This window comes from Rana temporaria, chromosome 11 (assembly GCF_905171775.1).
Source record: "Rana temporaria chromosome 11, aRanTem1.1, whole genome shotgun sequence".
Classification (NCBI taxonomy): Eukaryota; Metazoa; Chordata; class Amphibia; order Anura; family Ranidae; genus Rana; species Rana temporaria.
Genome location: NC_053499.1, coordinates 114088003 through 114110077, shown reverse-complemented (window position 1 = coordinate 114110077; position 22075 = coordinate 114088003). Strand labels below are relative to the sequence as shown.

General features: G+C 43.9%; 1 pseudogene; it reads left to right on the top strand.

Annotated features, from left to right (window-relative positions):
- Positions 1 to 18205: 18205 nt before the first annotated feature.
- On the top strand, positions 18206 to 18699 carry LOC120916925 (annotated as a pseudogene).
- The last annotated feature ends 3376 nt before the right edge of the window (positions 18700 to 22075 follow it).

Sequence of the window (22075 nt, the reverse complement as noted above, 5' to 3'; positions counted from 1 at the left end):
CGCTGTACTAACACTTAGTCATAACGGATAATTTCACTCCCACAGCCCCATCTCTATAGCCTACTCAATCTGTTCTGTTTCTTTTTTTTTTATTGTTCCTTATTTATTTGCTGTCTATTGTTATTTGATTTGTGTAGGTTATAACGAAGGGGTTTCGGGAGTGAAATGATTTGTTATGACTAAATGCAAGTACAGCACAAAATATGTGAATATCTTTCCTTCCCCGCTGTGATTTTATGTATTTGGTACTTTAATAAGTAAAGTCCACAAGGTGTGTAGCCATCTGGAGCATCATTTCACTTTTATAGAGACTACAATGTAATACAATGAACAACTAACCAGAAACTTGCTAGGTCTGGCATTGTGACTGCACATGTGGTATTTTGCCTTCTTCCATATTTCTTTTCCAGCAATGGTCAGATGCTTTGGGAAACATCTTGTGAAAGAGGGAAAGGGTCCTACACCAATGGGATCTGAGTTATGTCTATTTTCCTGGTAGAAACATTACGTTAATCCTTACAGTATATATAAGCATGTATTAATTGATTCCCAGTCTTTCTTAGAGGTAGAGGCCTGGGTCTTTCTCCCAGAACCTGCACACCACCCCTCCTTTAAGATGGTGGTTTGCGAACAAGTGCAAGTAGATCACATAGGAATAAATGTCTTTGTGGAGAGCTACAGCGACACAAGCTCTTGAATGGCATTTATTTTCATGCATAATGAGGCTTAGTTCAACTATGGATTATAAAGTACCTAACCTGTAACTAGACCCATAAGAGCAAAAGAAGGGGAATTGGGACTTTAGATGAGGCTGTTGACTGGTGGAGGTAGAAATGTGTTCAAACATGTTTTAATGGCATGAATTAATATAAATACATTACAATGGTACATACATGTGGAAAGCAGTAACACATATATAGAAGCAGACATGGCAAAACCATCATAAATTCATGAATATACATAACACAGTAGATAGCAGTGAAACGTAGTTAAATGGATCTGTGGGAATTCATATCTATACACGTTAGCTTGGCAGCACTGAACAATATTGGACAATGAGAATCAAATGTATTATGAAAATAATTGGATGTTATATCTGGATAAAGTCCTAATAAGGCATATAGCTACATCCTGAATGACCGACACGTATGAACACTTCCTCAGTGGTGGATGCTATAGGGTATCTACAGAAAACACTATATAATTAGAACTAATGTTGAAATGAACACAGCAGGAAAGTGCACATTTGTCAATCCTGGGTACTTACATACAGCAGAGTACAATTGTAAGTAGTATGTGTGGCGCCAGAGGGGTTGTCTGTCCAGGGAGCTGAGGTAGTCTAAGGCCCCAAAACGACAGGGCGCACATGCAGCATCCCCAAAGCATAGATTTTTCAATCTCCATGATGATTAGAAGTAATGGGCAGTAATGATGGCTGCCAGTGGAGTCTGTAATGGATAAATAAATACCCATTAGAAAAATGTGGCAGATGTGAAGATGAATTGGAGATAAGTGCCATGCCATCCATGCTTAGCCATCCCATCCATAATCAGCATAATCAGGAAGAACAAGGCCTATGATGAAAAGAACACCTTGCCTACTGTGAAGCATGGCGGGGGGTCAATCATGCTTTGGGGCTGTTTTGCTTCTGCAGGTACAGGGAAGCTTCAGCGTGTGCAAGGTACCATGAATTCTCTTCAGTACCAGGAGATATTGGATGACAATGTGATGCAGTCCCTCACAAACATGAGGCTTGGGAGACGTTGGACCTTTCAACAGGACAATGATCCCAAGCATACCTCCAAGTCCACTAGAGCATGGTTGCAGATTAAAGGCTGGAACATTTTGGAGTGGCCATTGCAGTCACCAGACTGAAATCCGATTGAGAACCTCTGGTGGGACTTAAAGAAAGCAGTTGCAGTGCGCAAGCCTAAGAATGTGACTGAAGGTGGAAGCGGCGGTGGAGGAGGAGGAGGAGGTAGCCAACACAGCAGGTTTTGGTTTTTAATTGATTTATTTTTTAAATTAGGGTAAACCCCAAACGAGTGAGACAGATCTCGGGTTGCTACCTCATCCCTTTAAACCTGAACACAGAGTAATTACACAGGTTCTGGGGCTAATTTAATGTCGATAAGGCACCAAGTGAGTTTAATTAGCAGCACCGTAATCAGCCAGAGAACCTGTGTAATTAATATGTTTTTGCTTTTAAAGGGATGAGATGGCAACCCTAGAAAGCTCAGAAAAAAACAATGGCTGGGTAAGGCCGGCCCGGTGTCTATTCTGCACAAGGTATGGACAACTCCTCTGGGATCCATGCCTGGTTCATTTTAATGAACGTGAGCTTGTCCACATTGGCTCTGGACAGGCGGCTGCGCTTGTCTGTGATAACGCCCCCTGCCGTGCTAAATACACGTTCAGACAATACACTGGCCGCAGGGCAGGCCAGCACCTCCAAGGCGTAAAGGGCAAGCTCAGGCCATGTGCCCAATTTGGAGACCCAGAAGTTTAAGGGGGCATAGCCGTCATTCAGTACGTGTAGGGGTGTGCTCACATACTGCTCCACCATGTTGATGAAATGCTGCCTCCTGCTAAAACGTTCCATATCAGCTGGTGGTGCTGTTTGTTGTGGCGTGCTGACAAAGCTTTTCCACATTTCGGCCATGCTAACCCTGCCTTCTGAGGTGCTGGCGGTGCCCCTGCTGTGTTGGCGACCTCTTCCTCCTCCTCTGCCTTCGCCTTCTGCTTCCACTGTGCCCCCGCTGCCAGGTGGGAATTGCACCAGCAGCGCGTCTAACAGCGTGCGCTTGTATTCGCGCATCTTGCGTTCACGCTCCAGTGAGGGGATTAAGGATGGTACATTGTCCTTGTAACGGGGATCCAGCAGCGTGGCCACCCAGTAATCAGCACCTGTCGTAATGTGCGAAACACGCCGGTCATTGCGGAGACACTGAAGCATGTAATTGCTCATGTGTGCCAGGCTGCCCAGAGGCAACGAAAAGCTGTCCTCTGTGGGAGGTGTATCATCTGTGTCCTCTGTATCCCCCCAGCCACGCACCAGTAATGGCCATGAGCTGGTCTGGATGCCATCCTGCTGTGAACATGGTTTCTCCTCCTCCTCCATGTCTTCCTCCTCCTCCTCCTCCACCGCGTCATCCTCCAGAACTGTGCCCTTGCTAGACAATTGTGTACCTGGCCTTTGTTGGTGCACGAACCCACCCTCGGAGCCACTTGTGAATGACTGCCCTGAAAGTCTTGCAAATGATCCCGATTCCTCCTCCTCCTCCTCCTGTGCCACATCCTCTTCCATCATCGCCCGTAGCGTTTTTTCAAGGAGGCATAGAACTGGGCGTCATTGACACTGGCCATGTTGGTGGAGTACTCAAAACAGCGCAACAAGGCAAACAGGTCTCGCATGTGCATGTGCAAGGTGGAGTTCCACCTTGTGGACACATCACATATGAGGCGGTGAGCGGGAAGGCCGAAGTTACGCTGCAGCGCTGCTAGGCGAGCAGCAGCAGGGTGAGAACGCCAAAAGTGCGCACAGACGGCCCGCACTTTCTGCAGCAGCTGTGGCATATCGGGGTAAGTTCTCAGGAAACTCTGCACCACCAAATTCAGCACATGCGCCAGGCAAGGGATGTGCGTCAAACCGGCTAGGCCCAGAGCTGCTACAAGATTTCGCCCGTTATCGCACACCAGGCCCGGCTTGAGGCTCACTGACGCCAACCACTCATCGGTCTGTTGTTCCATGTCCCTCCACAACTCCTGCGCGGTGTGTGGTTTTTCCCCCAAACAGGAACGTTTTAAAACTGCCTGCTGGCGTTTACCCATGGCTGTGCTGAAGTTGGTGGTGAATTTGTTACGCTGACTGGATGAGGAGGCGGTAGAGGATGAGGAAGTGGAGTAGAAGGAGTTAGGAACAGGAGGCAAACTGAAGCGCCCTGCAATCCTCGGTGGTGGAAGGACATGCGCCAAACTGCTATCCGCCTCAGGCCCAGCCGCCACTGCATTTACCCAGTGCGCTGTTAGGGAGATATAACGTCCCTGACCGTGCTTACTGGTCCACGTATACGTAGTTAGGTGGACCTTGGCACAGATGGCGTTGCGCAGTGCACACCTGATTTTGTCCTCCACTTGGTTGTGCAGGGAAGGGATGGCTCGCCTGGAAAAGTAGTGGCGGCTGGGCACGACGTACTGTGGGACAGCCAATGCCATCAGGCTTTTAAAACTCTGCGTCTCCACGCGTGTCTTGTCATCAGCACATTGTGTGAAGAACTGCCACGCTAGGGAACTCCTTGGACCTGGCTTTGGTGTGCTCGGTCCCTTGCTGCATTGGGTAGTAGCATGCGTACTGTCTAGGGGACGGACGCTCTGCTTTGGCACCCTGCTCCTTCTTCTGCTGTGCTGGTGGCTCTGTGCGACCACCGCCTCTTCCTCCGAACTACACGGGTCACCTGCATGAGGTTGATTCCATGTCGGGTCGAGGACCTCATCGTCCTGCACATCATCTTCCACCCAGTCTTCAACACTGCCCTCCTTGTCGGTCTGCACAATTGCAAAAGCACCAGCAGTTGGCAACTGTGTTTCATCATCATCATGCAAGACGTGCTGTGATGGTCCCCCCATTAACTCATCCTGAAATATAAGTGGTTGGGCATCGGTGCACTCAATCTCTTCCCCTTCTGAGGCTGGGCTAGGTGGATGGCCCTGGAAACACATGCTAATAGACTCATCAAAAAGAAGAAGAGACTGCTGCATGCTTTGGGGCTCAGACTGCTTGGCTGATTTGCAAGGGGGTGAGGTGAAAGACTGATGGTGGACATCGGCTGCAGGCGCCAACTCTGAACTTTCAGCACAAGACTGGTTGGAAAACAATGTGAAGGAACTGGAGGCACTGTCAGCAACCCAATCTACTACCGCCTGTTCTGCTCCTGGCCTCAACATTCGTAGAGCTGGATTAGGCCCAACCAAATACCGCTGCAGGCTCTGTCGGCTACTCGCACCTGAGAAAGGTGTTTCACTTGTGCTTGTAGCTGGCACAGATCGACCACGTCCTCTACCTGTAACAGGAGCTCCACCAGCAGCACCACGACCGTGGCCACGTCCCTTATTTGATGTTTTCCTCATATTTCTCAAATTTAGGGTCTTGCCCTAATTTTGAGAATTTTTTAAATACAAAAATAGTGTAATATGGTGAAATAGGCAGAGATTCACCTATATATTTCTCTACCTATAGCAAGAAGCAGGAACCCAGCTCTAAACAATGTACTGGCGGAGTGCTGGTGAAATGGGCAGAGATTCACCTATATATTTCTCAAATTTAGTGTCTTGCCCTAATTTTGAGAAATTTTAAATACAAAAATAGTGTAAGCTGGTGAAATAGGCAGAGATTCACCTATATATTTCTCTACCTATAGCAATAAGCAGGAAGTCAGCCCTAAACAATGTACTGCACAGACAGTATATCACAGGGGACAGGTGGAGTGCTGGTGAAATGGGCAGAGATTCACCTATATATTTCTCCACCTTTAGCAAGAAGCAGGAACCCAGCCCTAAACAATGTACTGCACAGACAGTATATCACAGGGGGCTGACTGCCCCTATAGGAAAATATCTGGAACCTGTCCCTGAACTATGTACTTGACAGAAAAACACAGTATATCACAGGTGAAGAGGTGGTGGCAGGTGCAGTGCTGTTGAAATATTCAGAGTCACCTATAGAATGCTGACTGCCCCTATAGGAAAATATCTGAAACCTGTCCCTGAACTATGTACTTGACAGAAAAACACAGTATATCACAGGTGAACAGGTGGTGGCAGGTGCATTGCTGTTGAAGTATTCAGAGTCACCTATAGATTGCTGACTGCCCCTATAGCTGAACACAATTCCTAAACTATATGAAGCACAGCAGATGTCACAGGAATAAAGAGTGCTTGTTGAGATTTCTGGAGCAGGATACACCTAACACTGTCCCTAAGCAGATTCAGCAGCCTCTCCCTATCCTAATTGAAGCACAGTGACAACGAGCCAGATACCATCAGATGATGCAGATATCAAAGAAATAAAGTGTTTTTGCTGAGATTTCTGGAGCAGGATACACCTAACACTGTCCCTATACAGCAGATTCAGCAGCCTCTCCCTAGCCTAATTGAAGCAGAGTGACGATCTGTGCTGTGTGCCTCGATCTAATATAGAGGCTGGTCACATGATGGGTCACATGCTGCACTGGCCAATCACAGCCATGCCATAAGTAGGCATGGCTGTGATCAGTTTCCAGTCACAGTAGTAAAACGAATGGCGATTGGCTGCCGTGCAGCGCGCCAAAACATACCCGAACTCCGAACCCGAACCCAGACTTTTTCCAACTATTCGGGTTCGGGAACCCTACTCATAGATTATACGTTGGGGGTGTTTTCTTTCCAAAATGATGAATTTTTGGGGCTTTTCTATTGTCCTGGTGCTCCAGAGCCTTCAAAAGTGCAAGAGGTAGTCAAGAAACTATGTGTAATTTATTCTCCTAGAACACCTGACGGTGCTCCCTGCATGTTGGGCTTCTGTATGTGGCCATGTTGTATAAAAGTCTTATGCCGCGTAGACACGACCGTTTTTCGGGTTCTAAAAAATTACGTTTTTAAGGGTCTAGAAAAAACAAAATTTTTTTTCAACCCGATCATTAAAACGGCCTTGCCTACACACGATTGTGAAAAAAAATGCTCTAGCAAAGCGCAGTGACGTACAACACATAAGACGGCACTATAAAGGGGAAGTTCCATGCAGATGGCGCCACCCTTTGGGCTGCTTTAGCTGATTTTGTGTTAGTAAAAGACCATTCGCGCTTTTCACTGCGTGATGAATGTGCTTAGTCCATTACAAACGGTAGTTTTACCAGAACGAGCGCTTCCGTCTCATAACTTGCTTCTGAGCATGGTTTTTCACGTTGTTAAAGCCCATGCACGACCATTTTTTACAACATTAAAACCGACAACATTAAAAACGTCGTGAAACAATAGAGCATGTTCAAAAAAATGTAAATGTAAATAATGGTAACAAAGATAAATCCGCCCTTTCTGTGTTCCCACCACTGCGCTTATGAACAAATAGTGATAATCAAATTGGCAAAAGAGTGAAGCAGCTACTTTAAAAAAATCTAACTGTGAAAAACATATTCTAAAACCCTAAAATGAGTGTAATAAAATATAAGCAGCGCTGTAAACAATGTAAGTTGAAATATCCGTTTTCACAGGTATTCAAAAATAATGCTAATGTTCATAAACATCACCATGTGACAAAAGTAAATATGTGCACAAATTTCAAAAAATATATATAAATGTGTTTAAATATTAATTAAATATAAGTCCATAAAACACATCAAATAGGTTTGTGAAAAAATAATGATAATAGCTTCCAATCTTCCACCACACCCGGTGTCAGTGAATCCTCTCCCATCAGATGCAAAACTCACCAACTCAAATTGCCTTACACTCTCGTGTTCGGCGTGTAAAAGTGTATAAAACGACCTCACTGGTAGTTATAGCAGATAATTCCAGTTCCAACCAATTCACTGCCAGAAAGCTCCACATGTAAATAAAAGAAGTGCTCAAAATATCGTGATACCGTAAAATCAGTTTAATAACACACTTAAATCTTCAAATATAGCACTCACATGAATCTCAAAAAATAGAGCAATACACTGCACAGCAAACACTCGTTCAGAGATGAACCGAAACCCGAGTATATTGGTCACAGCAGACCCAAGGTGTCAACTGATCGCTCACCACCTCCCCGCTGTTCCTTCCTGGATCTCTGCTTCCTTGATCGGCCTTTATACGTCACACGTTCACTTCAGATGGTTGCCGCACAGCCACGCCCCGACATGTTTCCTCATAAAAGACTTAGTCATGGGATTGATGTTTATGGACATTAGCATTATTTTTGAATACCTGTGACCGTTTTTTAGATCGTGAAAAATGCTCTGGATCCCACACACGATCGTTTTTAATGACATTAAAAAAAAAACTTAATTTTTTAGAACTCGAAAAACGATTGTGTGTACGCGGCATAACACCTGGTATCGCCATACTCAGAGTAGTAGAATGTGTTTTGGGGTGTAATTTGTGCTATGCATATGCTGTGTGTGAGAAATAACCTGCTAATATAAAAATGTTGTGAAAAAAAAAAGAAAAGAAAAATCTTGATTTTGCAAAGTATTGTGGGAAAAAATTACAACTTCAAAAAACTCACAATGACTCTTACTAAATACCTTGGAATGTCTACTTTCCAAAAAGGGGTAATTTGGGGGGTATTTGTACTTTCCTGGCTTGTTAGGGTCTCAAGAAATGAGATAGGTGTGATTAATTTTCAGAGGTTGGCACCATAGCTTGTGGACTCTATAACTTTCACAAAGACCAAATAATATACACCAATTTGAGTTATTTTTTACCAAAGATATGTAGCAGTATACATTTTGGCCAAAATGTATGAAGAAAAATGCAAAACTGCATTTTTCTTACTGAATTTTCGATATTTTTTCTTTTATAGCGCAGAAAATTAAAAACCCAGTGGTGATTAAATATCACCGAAAGAAAGCTCTATTTGTGTTAAAAAAAAGGACAAAAAGTTCATTTAGCTACAGTGTTTTATGACTAATGGCCCGTACACACCATCACTTTATGTGATGAAAAAAAAACGACATTTTCTGTGAAGTAAAAAACAACGTTTTTGAAACTTCAATTTTCAAAGACGAAGTTGCCTACACACCATCGTTTTTCTCACAATGTTCTAGCAAAGCGAGGTTATGTTCTCACCACTTTTTCCATTGAAGCTCGCTTCTGGGCATGCGCGGGTGTAAAAAAGTATTTTTAAACAACGTTTTTTGCTACACACGGTCAATTTCTGTGAAGTACAAAACAACGTTTTGAAAAACGACACATAAAATTGAAGCATGCTTCAATTTCTTTTGGTCGTTTTTTACAAGACATAAATCGACGTTTTCCCCCATACACGGTCAATTAAAGTGACGTTTTTAAAAACGTCGTTTTTTTTCATCACATAAAGTGATGGTGTGTACGGGGCATGAGTAATTGTCATTCAAAATGTGAGAGCACTGAAAGCTGAAAATTGGTCTGGTTAGGAAAGGGGTTTAACCACTTGCTGACCAGCTAACGCTGATATACGTCGGCAGAATGGCACAGCTGCAGAAAGCAACGTACCTGTACGTTGCTTTGAATTTGCTACCGTGCGAGCACACATGCCCACCGCATGCTCCGTGATCGTGCCCGCAGGACCCGCGGACTCAATGTCCACCGGATGCCAGCGATCGTGTAACGGAGCTGCAGAATGGGGAGATGCCTATGTAAACAAGGCATTTTTTTGTTCTGCCTAGTGACAGGACAGTGATCTACTGCTCCCTGTCATCGGGAGCAGTGATCACTGTCATGTCACTTGTAGCCCAGCCCCCCCACAGTTAGAATCACTCCCTAGGACACACTTAACCCCTTCATCGCCCCCTAGTGTTTAACCCCTTAACCCCTTCCCTGCCAGTGACATTTACACAGTAATCAGTTCATTTTTATAGCACTGATCGCTGTATAAATGACAATGGTTCCAAAATAGTGTCAAAAGTGTCCCCCATAGTGTCGTAGTCATGATACAAATCGCTGATCGCTGCCATTACTAATAAAAAAAAATAATAAAAAAATTTCCATAAAACTATGCCCTATTTTGTAGATGCTATAAATTTTGCGCAAACCAATCAATATACGCTTATTGCGTTTTTTTTTACCAAAAATATGTAGAAGAATACATAAAATAATAAATTAGTTTTTTTTATATATTTTGGGGGGATATTTATTATAACAGAAAGTAAAAGATATTGCTTTTTTTTTCAAATTTCGCTCATTTATTGTTTATAGCATAAAAAAAAATGCAGAGGTGATGAAATACCACCAAAAGAAAGCTACATTTGTGGGAAAAAAAGGACGTAAATTTTGTTTGGGTGCAACGTCGTACGACCGCGCAATTGTCAGTTAAAGCGACGCAGTGCCGAATCGCAAAAAGTGCTCTGGTCGGGAAGGGGGTAAATTCTTCCAGGGCTGAAGTGGTTAAATGCCCAGTGGGTAAGTGGTTAAATAACAATGTAGTAGAATCGCATGCAGTACAAAAATATTATCGTTTAAAAATTACTCATTCACAATTATCGTGCAGGAAAATTATTCTCGTAAGCAGGACAGAGGTGTGGAGGTGCCAGTTAACCAGTCTTGATGCTTGGCAGATCCAACAATGTTTTTTAGGTCAGGAGCACCTAGGTTAAGGGCTGTAGCTTTATTATTTAAGAAATATGGCTACTGGTGCCTCATGTCATCATATTATGGACATATTTACATATAAAATTTGAATGCTGGAATGAGTATTTTAAGGAGAAATATTTTTTTTCCTGTGTAGCTGATTCATATCTATGCAGTTCAAAACGATTTTAACAGAAAACTTATAGGGGTTAATTCAAACCTATATGTGCGCATTGCCACTGATGCAGCAACATGCGCAAATAGGTGTAAGAAGCACTTGTTGCTGCTGCCAAACTGTGATGGTAAAAAAACAAGGAACACTGCTCAGGTGGGTGAATTCAGATAAATGAATAAGTGAATTGAAGGATTCGTCTCAAGGTTGTTAGCCATGGCTCGCCCACCATACAATCTGCAAAAAGGAAGAAACGGCTGCACTCCAAGATGATGAATATGAGTCCTTTATTAATCCATCCAAGTGACACACCACAGGAAAAAACGACAGGCAGACATGTTTCACACAGTATCATGTGCTTAATCATTGCCTGCCTTGATGCCTTCATTGTTGTTTTTCCTGTGGTGTGTCACTTGGATGGATTAATAAAGGACTTATGTTTATCATGTTTCTCCCTTTTTGCCAAACTGTAATGTAAAGTGACCAGATTTTTTAAATGAAATCCGGGGACATATTTTTTCTTTACTAGTAATGGCAACAATCAGCGACTCTCTGCCCGTCGCCGCCCGCCTCACAGCCTCTCAAGTCTTACTCTTCGGGCCCCCGGCTACTACTGGATGGGGAGCGGAGGAAGATCACTCCACCAGGGAAGGCAAGGAGATAGGCAGGTGGCTGGCCAGGATTTGAGCCAAGGCAGAAAAACATACGAGCAAAGCTGAATGGGCATGCGCCCGAAACTGAATAAATATTCCCTCCGCTCCGACTAGCACATGATCATCAGAAAGGACCACAGATAATGGGAAAAATACAACCCCCTATGCTAGTAGGCACGGCGGAGCGGGGGTGTGTAATTCTAATTTTTTTTTTAATTTTAATTCTGCACTGATTGTCTTTGAAATTGCCCCTGCCCCCTACTAAATCCAATTTGGGGACAAAACCAGGGACAGACTTGGTCCGGGGACAGTGTCCTCAATCAGGGGACTGTCCCCTGAAACTGGGGATGTCTGGTCACCCTACTGTAATGTCACTGGCAAATTTTATTTAAGCTTAAGTATTATATATGTAGCATTACCCCCGGAGGAGCTGCTGGTTGTTTTGGGTGGCACATTTACAGTACCTCATGGCTCCCCCGAATTTCTAGGGGTGAATGATGCGTATTGCATTTGGTAGAAGTAAAGGAATGTCCGCAATAGGTGTTCTTTGCTGTGCTCTTTATTACCCAGCTGGGTAAAAACAATAAACTTGTGGTGAGGAAAGTAAAGTTGAAGAAGAAAGGAGAACAGCAGATTCAGGTGGTAGGGAAACAGTCCTGCTCCCAAATGTAACACTTCCCTGCGCCACTCCTTCCTGAGTGGGTTTAGTGTACCCGGACAGGCCTCTCTCACTGACCTGGCAGTCGGAGTATCACTCGAACATTTGTAGGATAAAGTCCCTGCCACAGACCCTCCTTGGTGAACTTGAACTTGAGGAAAAGTCTCTGCCACAGACCCTCCTTGGTGAGCCTCAGAAAGACACCTCTGCCACAGGCCCTCTCTGGATTGTAATCACGGAGATAATCCTCCTTAGATGAATTACGCTTGGATCTCCTTCAACTTGTCACTCAGGTACCGACTGACAGGTGATCAATCACTCAGTGTCCGGCTTCCCCGGTGGTTTGTCGAGGCCCTTTTGGATCGCCAGCCTCTCAATGGCGCTCCTCAGACGGACTCCCCACCGAACAGCAGTACAGCTTGGGATCCTCAAAGGTGGGAACCCAGTCACTCACTGGGTCCCCGTCGCTGTTCAGATGCTCGGGACCAACATGGTCCCGGAACCAGGAACACCGCGTGGCACACACGCCCCAGCCAGGTAGGCCATAACGCTAGGGCGCCGTGATGTGGTCACCCTAAAGGTGGGTGTCACGCTCGAAGAAGAAGACCCAGAACCAATGGCGTCTGCTTCATAAATACCTCTCCCCAGCATGCACAGCGAAGGTCAAACTCTCCTGATTGGCTGCTGGGAAAGAGCACCCAAACCTTGACTCCACTGCTGCCACCTGCAGCACCGGGGTTGGAAGAACACCCCAGCGCAACAGAATAGCCCACAGCACAGCCAAGCTGAGACAGAAACCCTGTTTTGCACTTAAAGTGGAGGTTCACCAGAAAACTACATTTTTAACATTAGATTGATGCTCATTTTGTCAAGGGGAATCGGATAGTTTTTTTAAAATCGAAGCAGTACTTACCGTTTTAGAGAGCGATCTTCTCCGCCGCGGGAAGGGGCTGCGGGACTGGGGTTTCTATTTGATTGACAGGCTTCCGACGGTCGCATACATCGCGTCACGATTTTTCGAAAGTAGCCGAACGTTGGTGCGCAGGCGCCGTATAGAGCCGCACCGACGTTCGGCTTCTTTCGGCTACTCGTGACGCGATGTATGCGACCGTCGGAAGTCTGTCAATCAAATTGGAATGCCCAGTCCCGAAGACCATACCCGGAAGCGGCAGAGAAGATTGCTCTCTAAAACGGTAAGTACTGCTTCGATTTAAAAAAAACTACCCAATTCCCCTTGACAAAATGAGCATCAATCTAATGTTAAAAAAAATATTTCGGGTGAACTCCCGCTTTAACAATCTGGATCAGAGTTTTACTACACTCTGATCTACCCCTAAATTTAACTAGCACCGGTACCATAAAGTACACAGGCGCTACACATATATTTCCTGGCAGCATAATGATGGGTATTTCTGTCCCCTTACTGTCCCAATACCTTCTTCTTACAATAGCACAAACTACATTATCAATAAATTAAGCCCTTATTCTTTTTTTCTTTTTTTTTACATGGAGATAGCATGCAACTAAAGTGCATAGCCAATAGGGATTGAATTTTGTGTCTTTACATTTCTTTCAAGTTCCCTCAGCTCTTCCCCCTTATGTCCTCATTTCACAGGTGCTAAAGGTATCCCTCATATCCACACTTTTACTTACTCTTTTATACATGTACTTAATTTTTCCTGCTACCTGACTTCCAAGCCTTGGTTGCAGTAGGTAGTTATGCCTTAAGCCCCATACACATTGTAGGACTTTTTGACAGCAAACTTCAAAATTAGCAAGTTTTCAAAAAAAATCCGTGCGTGTGTACGCTTCATCGGACAAACTTTTTTCGGTTTTCAGCGGACAAAAGTTTGCTCTGCAAACGGACAAACTTTTCGGCAACAAAAGTCCTACGGTGCAAAGTCCTGTCGTGTGTACAGAAATCCATCAGACTTTTGTCCAAAGTACAAATATGCCCAGAACCAATGTTAAAATCAACCAACAATAGCAGAAGTTGACCAAAGGGAGACGGTAAAGAGCAGAAAAACCACGTGATGTTGGGAAAGTTTTGGGAAAGTTTGCAGAAAAGTCTTGCCCTGTGTATGCTATGGGTGTGCCCGGCCAACTCTCTTCGGACAAAAATCTGTGGAAAAGTTTGTTTGAAGTCCGACCGTGTGTACGAGGCTTTAATGAGGTCACTGTGCCTACAGACCCACAATAAGTTAGAGTCCAGTCATGTGACGGAGTCAGATAATTAAAAGGTACCTAGACAACTATTTTTTGGTTTTCCAAGAATAGCTTCACCAGGGCCTGGTATGGTTCAAGGTGGGGTCACCTGTCAGTCAGTTAGTGGGGTGGATCCCAACACCTTTTTGAGCCTGAGGCAGCTCTACCCCATCAACTGATAGCAGGCTATAGCCCACTATCAACTGACTCTGGGTCACAGTAGAACAAAAGTAAATATACTCCTGCGAAGTACAGCCAATAATCTTTGGCTACACTCCTTTTAAGGCTCTGGATGTGAAATAAGGAGCCACATGATAGTCACAAACGATGTCTGAAAATGTAAAAGCTTAACCATTATGACAATACAGGAAAAAGAAGTGTTCTCTTCATATAAAATCTCTCCATCAGGGTTAAAATCTGGGGAAGGAAAATGTAAAGCGTTGAAATCCAAGACATTTTCAGAAATAGCGCTAGTTTATTTGTATTACATGGGATAGCTACAGTTTACCTTTAAATGTTTTATTAAATACTTAAAGACCACCTACTGCAGATATACTGCGGCAGGACGGCTCTATTGTGCGAAACAACGTACCCGTACTTCATTTAGTTCAATAGGGGAGGGGGCGCATACTGATTGGCCAGAGGGGAAACCAATCAGCGGGTTCGGTGGGACCTGGCGATTGTTCCCCAGAGAGGCAGATTGGCGATCTGCCTATGTAAACAAGGAAGATTGCCGTTCGGACAGGGGAGAACACAGTGATCTTGTGTTTCTGCTAAGCAGTCAGTCCATTCTCCACACAGTTAGCAAGCACCCCCTAGGGGCCCACTGAGCCCTTTGATCACCCCTGGTGTTAATCCCTTCCCTGCCAGTGTCATTAGTACAGTAACAGTGCATACTTTTGGTACCGATCACTGTAATAATGTCAATAGTTCCCCAAAAAAGTGTCAAAAGTGTCAGTTATGTCTCCGATTTGTCCGCCGCAATGTTGCAGTCCCGCTAAAAATCTCTGATCGCCGCCATTACTAGTAAAAAAAAAAGTACATAAAAATGTCATAAAAATATCTTAGAACTATAACTTTTGTGCAAACCAATCAGTATACGCTTATTGGGATTTTTTGGCCAAAAATATGTAGTAGAATACATATTGGTCTAAATTGATGAAGAAATTTGATTTTAAATTTTTTTTTTTTAATACGTTTTATAGCAGAAAGTAAAATATTATTGTTATATAAAATATATATAAAATATATTGTTTATTTATTTATTGTTTATTTATAGTGTGTAGCGCCTGGTCACTTCCAAGTACCGGTGCTTTGTAAATTTAGAGGGGGATCAGAGAGTTAATTAGCTCTGATCCAGTTAATATGTTCAAATTGGGTCTCTATCTCAGCTTGGCTGTGCTGTGGGCTCATTCCATTGTTCCTGGGGTGCTGTTCTCACCCTAGGAGGATGGGTGGCAGCAGTGGAGTCAAGGTTTGGGTGCTTTTCCCCAGCAGCCTATAAGGAGGGTTTCTCCTCGCTGTGCATGCTGGGGGATGGTATTTATGGCACAGATGCCATTGGTCTGGGTCTTCTTCTTCTTTTCCTTGGAGTGCGGCACCCACCTTTAGGATGACTGCATCATGGCTCCCCGGGGAAAATGGCCTTCCAGGCCGGGGTGCGCGTGCCACGCGGTGTTCCTGGTTCCGGGACCACGTTGGTCCGGAACATTTGAGCTGTGGCTGGGCCCCAGTAATCGACTGGGTCCTCAATACAGAAAAGATCCCAAGCAAGGAAGCTGTTCGGTGGGGAGTCCATTTGAGGAGAGCCAAGAGAGGCTGGCGATCCAATAGGGTCTCGACAAACTGGGGATCAAGGTAACCAGACACTGAGAGGAAGGTCACCTATCAGTCGGTAACCTTCAAACTACCTGAAGGAGATCCAGGCACAAAATCTATCAAGGAGGATCATCTCCGCTTTTACAATTCTAGGGAGGGTCTGTGGCAGAGACTTTTCCCTAAGTTCATTCCAGGAGGGTCTGTGGCAGAGACTTTTCCCTAAGTTCCGAGTGATACTCTGGCTGCCAGGTCAGTGAGAGAGGGCTGTCTGGGTGTGCTATGCCCACTCCGGCTGGAGTGGCGAAGAAAACTAATAGCTAGATTCAGGTAGAGTTAGGTCGGCGTATCAGTAGATACGCCGACCTAACTCGGAATCTGCGCCGACCTAAGTTTAAGTGTATTCTCAAACAGAGATACACTTAAACCTATATAAGATACGACGGCTTGCGCCGTCCTATCTTAGGGTGCAATATTTAGGCTGGACGCTAGGTGGCGCTTCCATTGCGGTCGGCGTAGAATATGTAAATCACTAGATACGCCTATTCACGAACATACGCCCGGCTGACGCAGTACAGATACGCTGTTTACGTAACGCTTTATCAGGCCTAAAGTTATTCCATCAAATAGTTGGAATAGTAATGTTAAAGTATGGCCGCCGTTCCCGCTTCGAAATTGGAAAATTTTACTTTGTTTGCGTAAGTCGTCCGTGAATAGGGATTTACGTCATTTACGTCCACGTCGAAATCAATAGGACCGTGCGGCGTACTTAGCCGCAATGCACACTGGGAAATGTAGGCGGACGGCGCATGCGCCGTTCCAAAAAAACGTCAATCACGTCAGGTCAAAGCATATTATCATAAAACATGCCCCCTCAGCCTATTTTGAATTAGGCGCGCTTGCGCCCGCCGCATTTACGCTACGCCGCCGTAAGTTAGGAGGCAAGTACTTTAAGAATACAGTACTTGCCTCTCTGACTTAAGGCGGCGTAGCGTAAATACGATACGCTACGCCGCCTTAAAGTTGCGCGGGGCTACCTGAATCTAGCTATAAGTGTTGTTGGAAGCAGGACTGTTTCCCCATTGTACGCCTGAATCTGCTCTTTCTCCTTTTCCAACTCTTCTATCACCACAAGTTTTATTTTTTTTACCCGGCTGGGTAATAAAGAGCACAGAAAAGACACCTGTCGTAGACATTCCGTTACTCCTTTTTTTTACCATACACCCTTAGACGGTGGAGGAGCCACGAGGTAATGTACCACCCAAAACAAACCAGCAGCTCCTTCGGGGGTAGTGCTACAAATGCAAAAAATGAAAACCACAGAGGTGATCAAATACCACCAAAACAGATAATTCAAGCCATACTCTTTATTTTCAGCACAGGAACAGTACCAATACTTTTATTATGGGGATAAATGATATAGGCTTGCAATGCATGTTAAGACGAAGAGATGATTCAGAAGCTGAGTCTGACTAACTTTGCTGATAAAATAAAAAAGACTTGATGAACAAGTTCACAAGCAAAAGGTTGGGTTATAATAGTATTAGAAGTCAGAAACTTTATTGGGAACTCCCACAGGAAGAGCTGCTGTACTTGTAAACACTGGTATGATTAGTCAAAGACATCGACATGTGATATCTGAATAAGTGAAGGGTAAACATGTTCACTATATGAACTGCCATTGTTTAGCTTTAAAAAGAAGGGTGTTTCCATATAGTATGGTAAATTATATTCATATAAAGGTGAAGTATGAAAACATAAAATGGTGTCAAGCCCTAAAGAAAATAAATGGGCAGCTCGCAAATAGGTAAATATACATTACCCAAACAAACCAACAAAAAAATATTGCAGCGCCTCCAAATATAGAACATTACAAACTTAAAGCATGTGCTATCAACACAGCATTCATAATGTGCAAAAAGCATCCACAATATTCAAAAATGATAATAATAAAAAAAAACTGTGAATAAGGTCCGATACAAAATAGTCCAAAATATGTGATAAATATCACTGCAAAGAAAGTGTCTTCCACCAGCTAAAGAAAATCCTTTCCACCAAGCATGAGCAACAGAACTAAAATTACTCACCGACATTAAAGCTGCCAGAGGAAAGCAGTATAATGTGTATTTGTGTCAACAGGATCCTTCACGCATGGTCAACCAGCTCCATTCTCACAGGGGACACCCTGCAGTACCGTGTCTCACCACTGGGGACAGTCAGAGGGTTTGCTTGATACTGTCTGGGGAAAAAAGCGCTCACCACACGGAGCCACTAGTAGACATGTGCAGAATGAAAAAAATAGTTTTTTTTCAAATCGGTACTTACATAAATGAATTTACTGGTGTAGTTTAAATTTAATTTGTTTTTGGAATTCGTTTAGTTTATTTTAATTTGAATTCCATTTGAATTGAATTCCATTTCATGTCTCTAGTAATCCCGGAGAAGTTTCAGCACATTTTGCGTGTCTTGAACACGAACATTGATAGGCGCAGGAAGATCGCCTTCGCCATCACAGCCATTAAGGGTGTTGGAAGGCGTTACGCTCACGTAGTCCTGCACAAGGCTGACATTGGCCTATCAAAGCGAGCAGGAGAGCTGACTGAGGATGAGGTTGAGGGTGTGGTTACCATTATGCAGAATCCTCGTCAGTACAAAATCCCAGATTGGTTCCTGAACAGACAGAAAGACATCAAGGATGGCAAATACAGCCAGTTCCTGGCCAACAGTCTGGATAACAAACTCCCTGAAAATTTGGAGAGGCGGAAGAAAATCAAGGCACACAGAGGCCTGCGTCACTTCTGGGGTGAGAGGACAGCACACAAAGACCACCGGCCGTCGTGGACGCACTGTGGGTGTTTTCAGGAAGAAGTAAAATGTCTGCCTGTGCTGTTTGTTAATAAAGTCTGTTGTAACAAAACAAATAAAAAAACATGCATAACGGAAAAAAAAGTCCTCAAATAGAATGTTGTATTCAAAAATCTTCAATATTGCAACAATGTATGACCTCATGTATTCATGTGCAAACAGCAACAACATAAAGTGCCAGTGCTGGTGTCAGGTTGCCAACGTGGATATCAAATAGGAAAGTGCTAATTCTCCCCTTGTGATTAGTGAGGATGTCCCCTTACCTTACTGCTGTAAGATAACAGCATATAAAGATCTTTCTAGTTACAAGCGGCATTGACTCCAGCCGTTTCCTGGTGAGGCGTCTCTTGATACTGTTTAACCTAGGTCTCTAAACAGAGTCTCCCTGTGGGGCCCCGTCTGATATATCAGCAGTGATCCTCACAAAGGAAGATACATACGCCAATGGTGTAGTAGTTTAAAATATTTATTGATAAAAAACACAAATCAGGGTACTCACAATAAAGTGCATAAAAAGCAGCATAAAACGAGCAGCATGCTCACACTTGTCACCTCTGGTGCCTCTGGTGTCTCGACGCGTATTTGTCACGGTCACTCCTGATGAAGTCACGTGACCGTGACGAATATGCGTCGAGACACCACATGTCACCGGAGGTGACAAGTGTGAGCATGCTGCTTGTTTTATGCTGATTTTTAGGCACTTTATTGTGATTTGTGTTTTTCATCAATAAATATTTTTAACTACTACACCATTGGTGTATGTATCTCCCTTTGTGAGGATCACTGCTGATATATCAGACGGGGCCCCACAGGGAGACTCTGTTTAGAGACCTAGGTTAAACAGTATCAAGAGACGCCTCACCAGGAAACGGCTGGAGTCAATGCCGCTTGTACCTAGAAAGATCTTTATATGCTGTTACCTTACAGCAGTAAGGTAAGGGGACATCCTCACTAATCACAAGGGGAGAATTAGCACTTTCCTATTTGATATCCACGTTGGCAACCTGACACCAGCACTGGCACTTTATGTTGTTGCTGTTTGCACATGAATACTGAAGTTTATACATTGTTGCAATATTGAAGATTTTTTAATACAACATTCTATTTGAGGACTTTTTTCCGTTATGCATGTTTTTTGCACAATTGCACTCAGCACTTTACCTTTTTAAGGTTTATTTATTTTGGCTTCATATTTGTTTGAGTGTTATGCCGCGTACACACGATAATTTTTCGGCATGAAAAAAAAAATTGTTTTTCAAAAACTTCATTTAAAATGATCGTGTGTGGCTTCACATCATTTTTCAGGTTCTGAAAAACGACAAAAAAAATTTGAACATGCTGCATTTTTTAACATCGTTTTAAACTATGTCGTTTTTTGGGTTGTAAAAAATGATCGTGTGTGGGCTAAAACGACGTAAAAAACCCGCACATGCTCAGAAGAAAGTTATGAGATGGGAGCGCTCGTTCTGGTAAAACTACCGTTCATAATGGAGTAAGCACATTCATCACGCTGTAACAGACAGAAAAGCGCAAATCGTCTTTTACTAACATGGAATCAGCTAAAGCAGCCCAAAGGCGAATGGAACTTCCCCTTTATAGTGCCGTCGTACGTGTTGTACGTCACTACGCTTTGCTAGATCATTTTTTTTTAAAACGATGGTGTGTAGGCAACGTTGTTTTTATGATGAAGTTGGGAAAACGTAGTTTTTTGGACATGCTGAAAAACAAGGTTTTTTTTCATGCTGAAAAATGAGTGTGTACGCGGCATTATATATGTTTCATTTGTTTTAACATATGTCTTACATGTTTTATATTTGATTGACTGATCACTATTTTTTAATACTAGTTATATTCACTTAGTCCTTTTTCACCCACCCTATACAGCGCAGCATTACCCCCCTTTTTTGACTATTTTTGGTTTGATACACTTTCAGTGCTGCAGCCGTATCCCCCCCCCCTCTTCTCCACACCTTGGTAGCGCGGGCATACTCCATATATCCAAAGGAATTGCAAGGTTACCTTAAAGACCTGCTCAGTTCTTTCAAAATAAAGAGCACTATAGGGCCACTACCCTCAGAATTTGAGAAATTAGAGGCACTGGCAAGCTCTAGTCCAACCAGTACCCCATCTACCAGCAGAAAATGCGTCCCTTCTGGTAGCAGGGAAGAGGTGAAGTGGCAAGAGGATGATTCTGATGAATCTGAACATGAATCTGAGGAAGGCCTATGCTCAGATTCTGAAGAAGAAAAAGATCCGGCAAAGGGCAACTTGTAGGGACGGACAGTCTTCTAAAAGCCATAGCCGACACGCTGGGCATCAAAGAGGAAAAAAGTGCGGAGCTCTCCCTACATGACAAAATGTACAAAAGGCTGCAACTCAACAAACCTCAAACGTTTCCAGTACATCAAACTCTTAAGGACATTGTCAGAAAAGAGTGGGAAGACCCAGAGAAAAAGCTATTCATACCAGCAAATGGATATCTGCGACACAGATATGCATTTGCAGAGGCAGATACCAAGACCTGGGCTTGGAGTTCACCAGAGCTTCACAGGTTGCCACTGGAGTCCTTTTCTACTCCTCCATGACGACATCACAGAGCTGGTGGATGTTAGAGACCTTGCGCTCCTCCACCTTCCATTTGAGGATGCCCCACAAATGCTCAATAGGATTTAGATCTGGAGACATGCTAGGCCAGGCCATTACCTTTACCCTCAGCTTCTTTATCAAGGCAGTGGTCATCTTGGAGGTGTGATGGGGTCATTATAATGTTGGAATACTGCCCTGCAGCCCAGTCTCCCAAGGGAGGGGATCATGCTCTGCTTCAATATGTCACAGTACATGTTGGTATTCATAGTTCCCTCAATGAACTGTAGCTCCCCAGTGTCGGCAGAACTTATGCAGCCCGAGACCATGATACTCCCACCACCATGCTTGACTGTTGGCAAGACACACTTGTCTTTGTACTCCTCACCTGTTTGCCACCACACACGCTTAACACCATCTGAACCAAATAAGTTTATCTTGCTTTCATCAGACCACAGGACATTGTGTAATCCATGTCCTTAGTCTACTTGTCGTCAGCAAACTATTTTGCTGGCTTTCTTGTGCATCATCTTTAGAAGAGGCTTCCTTCTGGGATGACAGCCATGAAGATCAATTTTATGCAGTTTGCGGCATATGGTCTGAGCACTGACAGGCTTACCCCCTACCCCTTCAACCTATGCAGCAATGCTGGCAGCACTCACACGTCTATTTCCCAAAGACAAGACAACCTCTGGATATGACGCTGAGCATGTGCACTCAACTTCTTTGGTCAACCATGGCGAGGCCTGTTCTGAGTGGAGTCTGTCCTGTTAAAGCACTGTATGGTCTTGGCCACCATGCTGCAGCTCAGTTTCAAGGTCTTGCCCAATCTTCTTATAG